Raw genomic sequence first — 8,026 nt, forward strand, 5'->3', positions numbered from 1 at the left:
TTCAAATCATTTTTCCACAGCAGGTAGAGGGGTCTCCCATGTCCTGGATGAATGCTTTAGCCACTGGCTGAAAGTTCTAAAAGTGCATCTTCCATTTTCATGGGTTTAGGCAGCCTCTGGCTCACCTAGGAGATCAGACCCCACTGGTAATCTGAGGGAGAAGTGATAGCACCAAAAAGTTGCATTTTAATTTAATTTTAAATGAAGCTTCTTAAACATTTTAAAACCTTATTTACTTTACATACAACAATAATTTAGTTACATATTATAGACTTATAGAAAGAGACCTTCTAAAAACATTAAAATGTATTACTGGCACACAAAACCTTAAATCAGAGTGAATAAATGAAGACTCCGCACATCACTTCTGAAAGGTTGCCGACCCCTGCCCTAGATATTGAACCTGTCCCTTGTTGCTACTAATACCATCTGGCAGAAGGGTTACACTATAAAGGCCCTTGATCCTGCAAATACTTATGCATGTGGTTAACTTTACTCCCATGTGCAATTCATTGATTGTAACGGGACTACTTAGGGTAGTAAATTTAAGCACATGTGTAAATGTTTTCAATACTGAGGCCAAACTATTGGAAGAATTTTAAATAATGAATAAATGTATAAAAATCAAAGTCAGTTCTTGGAGAACATGAGAACAGAAAAAAAACAGCATTTACTGAATAGGTAATTTGCAATGAATAGTTCCCTAAGCTCTGTGAGTGATGGGAATTGTTTTTATATTGATCAATTATTATTATAATAATGTATTATTTGTGTGACAGTAGCACCATCCATACTGAGGCTCCAATACAGAAACACAGTAATACTTTACTACCATGAGTAATCCCACTGAAATCAGTGGGACTGCTTACAATGGTAAATTTAAATACATGGGGAGCAGGAAAAGGCTTTGTTTTGTCTGTCTGTTCTGAGTGCTTGCCGAGGACAGATCAAGAAGGCAAGCAATCCAACTCAATTACAATTAGTAAGTAATAATAAGGAAATGCGTTAGCTTACTTTTATTTTGGCTTGTGATTTTCCTTGTCTGGAGGGAGGTTTTGCCTAGAGGGGAGATCCTCTATGTTCTTGAGTCTTTTGTTCTTCTGTAAAGTATTTACCATCCTGATTTTACAGAGGTAATTATTTTGCCTTTTCTTTAATTGAAATTCTTCTTTTAAAAACTTGATTGATTTTATCATTTTAAGATCCAAGGGTTTGGTTCTGAGTTCCCCTGTACCAATTTGTGAGGATATTATTCTCAAGCCTGCCCAGGAAAAGGGACTTGGGGGGGATATTTGTGGAAGGTTGGGCTCCAAGTGGCTCTCCCTAAATGTTTGTTAAATCACTTGGTGGTGGCAGCGTTACTTAAAGCAAGGTATAAGAGAGAAATTGTGCCTTGGGGAGTTTTTAACCTGAGCTGGTAGAAATAAGCTTAGGGAGTCTTCATGCAGGTCCCCACATCTGTACCCTAAAGTTCAGAGTGGGGAGGGAAACCTGACATGCCCCCTTTGATTTTAATTCTCTATAAGCCAACCACCCTCTCCCTTTCAATCATAGCTGGCAAAGGAAATAAAGTCACTATTGTTTTGAAAACATGCATTCTTTCTCTATTAACTAAAAAAAAGTGAGATAACTGACAAGATAACCCGTGTGGGGTGGGGAAGGCGGGAAGGACAAGGCCATATTGCTTATTGTAGCCACACTACAAATCAAAACTGTTTGAATAACAGCCTTCTGTTGCTTGGGCCATCCTCGGGAGTGGAGTGGCTAGGCGCCCAGAGTATCCCTCCACACCCCTCGTCCTTGGGCGTCTGGGTGAGGAGGATATGGAACTTGGGGAGGAGGGTAGGCAGTTATACAGTGGATGCAGTGGGAATCTGTGCTCTTGTTGCCTTTCTTGCAGCTCCACCAGATGCCTGAGCATGTCTGTTTGCTCCTCTATTAGCCTCGGCATTGCCTCCTGCCTCTTCTCATCGCACTCACTGTATGCTTTCCTGGCCTCTGTCACTGTATGCCTCCATGTATTCAGCTGTTCCCTATGAGTGTGGGAGGAATGCATGAGCTCAGAAAACATGTCATCAGGAGTGTGGTTTTTTTCACCTTCTAATCTGTGATAACCTCTGGGACAGAGATAATAGAGGGAGCGTAGAAACATTTACACCTGCAGGGGGAAAATAAGGGAGAGTAGAATTTAAGGAGATACATTTCTGAGAACAAAAGAGAGACTCTTTCACAGTGAATCAAGCAATTCACAGCAGACAGCATATGTGCTTTAGGTACAAGGTCACATTTTGCCTTTTATTTTGAGTGCCTGCTGGTATGGTGACACATCACACACAGCTGGGCAACAATATTTGGTTTCCGGGCAGCCATGGTAAGCCAAAGGGTACGCAAGGTTGTCTTCTTCCACCTTCATAATATGTGGGAATGGTTTCAAACTCCAGCGCCCTCCTTTCCCATAGCAATCAGTGCCAGTTGGGTTTGTCTTTTAAAACGAGGGGCTGCGGTTTTTGGCTGGATGTGCAGCACACTTCTCCTTCCACCCCACTGCCTGGCTATTCTTTGGGATGAGCCATTTACCCCTCCCACCACCATGCAGCTATTATCAGGGATGATCCCTTTTAGCCAAGCACAAACAGCCCAGCATGAATGGGGTCCTTTTACTGATCCCTTACAAAAATTCCCCTATTTCAACAAGGTGACCATGAATGATATTACTCTCCTGAGTCTAACACAGAAAGATATAGACTGAATGTTGCTTGAATGCAATGAAAACCCAGGACCATTCGCTGACATGTTTTGTGCTGCAATGATTCCAGACTACTGGCCTGGCATGGTAAAGTTTCCTACCGTGGAGGATAAAATAAGGCAGCCCTCCCCAGAAACCTTCTGCAAGGGCTTACAGAGTTCCCTCAGGAGAGCTTCATGGAGATGACCCTAGAGTATTCTCGCTCCATCCCCAGACATGTTAACAGACTTCTCCAGTAGCTGTACTGGCCAAGAAAGCATCCCAAGTCTTCAGGGAAAATCAAACATTAAACACAATTGCTTTTAACCCCTGTAGTGTAGTTACAAATGTGCACTCACCAAAGATGCCTTCTCCAGCTTCAGAGTCCAGGAACCTGCCTTGGGAGGGTATTGGCTCCTGGGAGATGAAAAGCTCCTGGCTGCCAAGGAGAATGGATTCTCCACTTGCCTGCTGCGCATTCTCCTCCTCCTCCTCTTCCTCATCCACAAAATTCTCCTCCCTGTTGCATGAGACACCCTCCTTACAGGTGTCAACAGACAGTGGTGGGGTGGTAGGCTCCTCCCCCCTAGAATGCTATGCAGCTGACCATAGAAGCAGCATGTATGGGGCTCTGCTCCAGTGCGACAATTTGCCTCCTTTGTCTTTTAGTAGGCTTGTCTGAGCTCCTTATCTTTCACGTGGCACTGCTGTGTGTCCCTGTTGTAGCCTTTATCCACCACGCCTATATTAGCGTTTCTTCTTTTTGATCGGAGTTTGACCTGCAGAGATTTTTCTCCTCATACAGCAAACAGATCCAGTGTCTCCGTTTGGCCCATGCTGGAGCTCGTTTGCGGTTCTGGGACTGCATGGTCACCTGTGCTGCTGAGCTCGCCACGCTGACCGAACAGGAAATAAAAATCAAAATTTCCCGGGGCTTTTCCTATATATCTGGCTAGTGCATTGGAGTTGAAAGTGCTGTCCAGAGCAGTCACATTGGAACACTCTGGGATAGCTCCCGGAGGCCAATACTGTCGAATTGTGTCTGCACTACCCCAAATTTGACCCAATAAGGTTGATTTTAGCACTACTCCCCACACCAGGGAGGAGTACAGCAGTCGACTTTAAGAGCCCTTTAGATTGACAGAATGGGGTTGGTTGTGTAGACGCACTGCTTATAAAATCTCTTTTATAGTATTATTTGCTTACTTTTTCTTCTACTTGTTCAAGCAGAGGCAGCACTGGGCACTTGTGGAAGACAAATCCTTCATTGCCAAACGTTATAAGAGACCCCGCCGAGAAGGGGATACAGTTACAGGAGCTCATTTTAGTACAGCTAGTTACTGTGAAAACTTTTATTGATCTGGCAGCCAATTGAAACCAACACAAAACTAAGATTTTTCACTTGGAAGGAGGAGAGTGCTCAAATATTTAAAGGGACAGGGCATCGTAATCTGCTCCTCAGACAGACACAGAGGGTTCCATTACTAACTTGATCCTCTGCTAAACTGCTAAGTGGACTGTTCCTCCAACTCTTTCCCATCCTTTGACAAGTAACACTGTTTTTACCAGAAATCAAATTTTTCAAAAGTTTGGTCCCTTTGTAAAAAAAAAAAAAGTAGCCCCCCAAACATTTGAGAAAGTTTTACATTTTCTTCCAGGCTGCCCTCCCCAGGGAATATTACAGTGAAAAAACTATGCTGAAAACATGCTCTGTATTATACAGAAAGGGTGGGAAAAGTTCCTTCTTGGATTCCTACATAAAGCTGATGTGTCATGTGGAAAAGTAACGATTGAAGCCCGAAATAATATATACTTCTTCACTTTCTTTTTACGATCCTTTCATCACAAGATATTTTGTTTAAGTATGTTAGGTTTTTCCATTCACAAAGAACAACCACACACTGTTGTGCTTTTAGCCAGAAGGACCTTTATTCTATGTAATAACGACAACAAGCCAAAAATAGTTGGTAATGAGGTTTCCACATGAGAGCAGGATCTTTGGATGTCTTCCATGTAGCTTGTTGTAACTGAGCATCAACGGCTAAATCCTTAGGTGGCATAAATCAATATAGCTACACTGACATAAAAATCTGAACAGAGAACAGATGTCAAAAATGACAGCTGCACTGCAGCAAGGAAGAGGATATTTTACTTAATTTAAAAGGTGCAAAACATGGTAGGGCTGGCTGGAAAAACAACAATTCTGTTGAATCAAGTCAAAACTTGTTTTGTTCTAATGTGGAACAAGAACAAGACCTTTCAAATATTTTCTTGCCTTCCTCCCCACCCTGCTCCCATGCAAGAGGGAGACCCTAGTACTCATGACACTCATTTGAGATGTGAGAGACCAGGTTCAGAGAAGGGACTTGCACCTTGGTTTCAAACATGCCAGGCAAGTGCCCCAACCACCAGGGCCATCAAGTCAGTCTGTCTATGACCTACTGAATATTTAATTATTTATACAAAGTGAAACAGCTCCAACAGGAGAGATTGAGAGAGAGGCTACATCTATACTGCACACTCCTTCCAGCTGTGTGTAGGGTACATACACTGCACTCCCAGCTTACATGGGTATAAATAGAAGTGTAGATGGTGAGACACTGCTTAGGCAAGTAAAGCAATGCCTGAACCCTCTGGGTTTTTACCCTACACGGCTCTCTGCATGCTCAAGCTCTGCCTTCCCCATCTACACTGTTAAAAACAGCAGTTTAGTCTCCTGCTGCCTCCCTGCTGCCAGAGCATCTCTCTGCCTCAGGGAAAGGCTCCAGCAGGGGAGAAAAGCTCTGGCAGTGGGAGGCAGAGCTACAGCAGCTTCTTCCTGCCAGATCCTTTCACTGCAATGTGGACACAGCCTACTTGTCATTGCTGCATGTAGTTACACATACTACAAACACTGCCACTGGTAGTGTGTAGTGTAGCTGTAGCCAGAGAGAGAGAAACTGCCTGATTTACTCTAGCTTAATGTCTATATAGAGAAAACATCTCTTCCTCCTCTCCCTCTTCCTGAAATCAGTTTCTGAGAAACATATTGTTTTTGACAAAATGGCATTTTTAATGGAAAAAATGTTAGTGAAAAATCTTCAACCAGTTTTAATACAAGGCAAGCACCACAACAGATACCAGTTACATATATCCATCCTTCCTAGTTTTCTAGGAAGACTGCTTTTATGCTATGACAGTAGGCACATATTGGGGGAGTTTTTGGCACTTGTTGCTCTCACATTTCCCCATTTACAGTCTGAGACTCATGTTCTACAGTAACATTTTCATTTACTTTGGGTCAATAAAGGCATACTTGTTTTCCTTTCCAGTAATTACAGTGCAATTAATTTTCATTCCAGTGCCTTCTTTCCTTTCAGAATCCTAACCTTCCATAATACCTGGTCACTATATTTATTTTGCCTTGACCCTGGTAGGTAACTGTTCCTAATACCAGCTAACAGCACCATCTCTTCTCCACTTCCTTCCACTCCTGTTATTTCAGACCAAATCCCTCTGGTCTGAGCATAAAATCCTGGGAAGCACATGTTGTAGATGCTTTACTCTGTGCTGTTTTTCATCCAATTCCTTTGCTGAACCTGTTTTAAGGTATATCAAAACTAACTGGGGATTTCCAGAGAACAGAAAATTGGCAAAATAATGCTTCATTTTATTCTGGCATCCTTTTTGATATTCGCAAAAAGCATTCTGTTAATCCACTGATCGTTGGATGATAAGAAGCACTGAATATGCTATACTGATGGGTTATTTTTATCCCCATTTCATATTCCTCAGAAACAAATAGAGGGATCATTATCTGAAGTGATCATTTTAATGTAACTTAAGTGCAGCACCAGTATGCTGCATAATGTTTCAGTAATAGTAGTAGTAGTAGCAGTGACCAGCTAGAATAATAAGCATCAACCACCACTGAATAAATGTGCTTTTGCTGATAAGAACAAGCAATGTGTAGTCTTTGCCAGGATTTAGCAGCCCACTTTCTGGAATATTCTGGTGGCTCCTTTTCTGCACCCACAGACAATTGCAGGATCAGTGAGTGTTATGTGGCTGCAGATAATTAGACATGGAATTCCACCTACAGATAATTACAAGTACAAAAATGGAGGCCAGGTGTGAGAACTCTAGTCTTAAAAGCTCACTGTGATGTCATCATGAGATGTGAGGCCAAGTATTGGGATTCAGGCCTAATACTGTTGGTCAAAGAGGCAAAATTGTAACCAACTGAGTCTTGTTGATGTTTAGAATACAATATACTCTGAATTATCCAAATAGCATGAGGGAACAGGGATTTTATTGGGATAATCCAGAGTTTGGATAATCAAGATGGCAGGAGCCATTCAGCGGCTGGGGGCTCATCCCCCTCCTCACATTCCTGGCTGGAGGCCTCTGCTTTGCCCCACCAAGACTAGATCCTCTTCCCTGTACCTTGTACCTGAAGGGATTGGGTGTCACTGGCCCTGCAAGGAGCCCTCTGCAGCTTTACTTTCATTGCCGCTCACTCACTCATGACAGTAAGGCTGCAGAGAGCTCCCTGCACTGCCACAAGAACCATTCAGCAGCAGGATGGTCTCTCCCATAGCCAGCCTCATAATCCTCCTCCTCCTTGCAGTCCTGGCCAGGGGTTTTTGCTCTGTTATCCGAACCCTTCCCTGTCTCCCAGCATGAGGTATATGTTGCAGAGGGCATGTATCTCATGCTGGGAGGCAAGGGAAGAATTCAGATAATGTGGAGGTTTGGATAATAGGGTTTCAGATAAATGGGAGTCAGCTCACTCACATTCTCCATGGAAATAGGGTGCTTCATCCACTCAATCCTGGCTGCCCATCACCCACCCACAATGTGTTTCTGACCCATTTCACGTTCCAAATTCCCATGTTTCTGCTTGCTGCTCAAAGTCCTGACCCTGAAGAATTTCACCTTCTGCCAAGAACTGTCTCAGGTATAGTTAGGGGTATCCTAAGCAAGTGTTCTGTTCCTCCTCATATGTGAGGATTTTCTCCCTTCTTGGGCTCTTGAGGCAGGAAAGTGGAGATGCTCCTGCAGCTCCCCTCACCAGACCTTGATGGAGAAAAGTGAAGATACCCTCATTCTCTGCTGGCTCACCATGTCCTGGAGGAATTGAAGGCCTAAATCCCAGTCTGGACAGAATGAATAGCACCACTTCTCTCTCTTTCTGCCTCCTTCGCTGGATCAGATTCTGTGTTTGGCTCTGTCTCATTTATCCTGACCCTGATCTGTGTGTCTGGCAGAATTGGCTCCTGGGGAATAGCACCGTATAAGGGAGTTTTCTGAGGGCAGAAT

This window comes from Gopherus evgoodei, chromosome 2, assembly GCF_007399415.2.
Source record: "Gopherus evgoodei ecotype Sinaloan lineage chromosome 2, rGopEvg1_v1.p, whole genome shotgun sequence".
Classification (NCBI taxonomy): Eukaryota; Metazoa; Chordata; order Testudines; family Testudinidae; genus Gopherus; species Gopherus evgoodei.